The following is a 1,055-nucleotide window of genomic DNA, read 5'->3' as shown; positions in this document are numbered from 1 at the left end:
TCCCCAACAAGTATCATGACTTCCCAAGCTAACCACAATGTCGACCTTCCTGATTGTTTGCTACTGATATTGCTATTGTTTGACAACACCCCTGGACATGGATTTTTCTATACTGTGCTCCAAAGTCAGCTGCTTCTGGCAGTACTCACTGCCTTTCCTGCCTTCTCAGGGAGAATTTCCCTGTCATGAAACTGGAAAAGGGTAGCAACTCCAGGTTACATTACTACAGACTCCCACTGTTTTTACCAAGTGTCATTAAATTTTCTTGAATAAATACTTCTAAATGTGTATGCTTTTGGTCAATTTTCAGAGTATTTTCCTGGTTGTTTATACAACTTTGTCCAGCCTGAGAGGCCCATGACACTGAATATCTAAGAATATGCTTCCTGAAGTGTGAACGCTGAATCGGTAACATCATACACTCTAAAATCGCCTGTTAAAAATGCAGATTCCAGATATTTTGATGCCATAGTCTGCATACTACAGTTTGAGAACCAAAGTCCTAAGGCAATAAGTCTTCAGAAGTCATGTTTTAAAGAAGAAATTTCTAAGGCTGAAAATTGCATCAAGATTAGTCACTGAAAAGTCATCATGAAAGTCTGTCACACTAATCACTCATTGAACAGACTCCCTTATCTGTTAGCCTTCCTGGTCTTAACGAAACCTTCCAGTGGCCTCACAGCAAACTCACATGGAATTTTTTTTTTTAATGTCTGATAACATTTTTTTAAATTGGAGAATATTAGGGAACAGTATGTTTTTCCAGGATGTCAAGTTGTTGTTTTTCAATCTAGTTGTGGGGTGGGGGCACACAGCTCAGCTCCAAGTCAAGTCATTTCTTTCAATCTAGTTGTGGAGGGCGCAGCTCACTGGCCCATGTGGGACTCGAACCAGAGACCTTGGTGTTATGAGCACCTCGCTCTAACCACTGACCCAACCATCTGCCCACCTGCGGCCCAGCTCCAAGCTCAAGCTGTTGTCTCTCTGGCCCACGTGGGAATCAAACCGGCGACCTTGGTGTATATGAGCACCGCGATCCAACCACTGAGCCTGCT

This window comes from Rhinolophus ferrumequinum, chromosome X (genome assembly GCF_004115265.2).
Source record: "Rhinolophus ferrumequinum isolate MPI-CBG mRhiFer1 chromosome X, mRhiFer1_v1.p, whole genome shotgun sequence".
NCBI classification, from domain to species: domain Eukaryota; kingdom Metazoa; phylum Chordata; class Mammalia; order Chiroptera; family Rhinolophidae; genus Rhinolophus; species Rhinolophus ferrumequinum.
The sequence above is the reverse complement of the archived record's forward strand: the minus strand, read 5'-3'. Positions refer to the sequence as shown.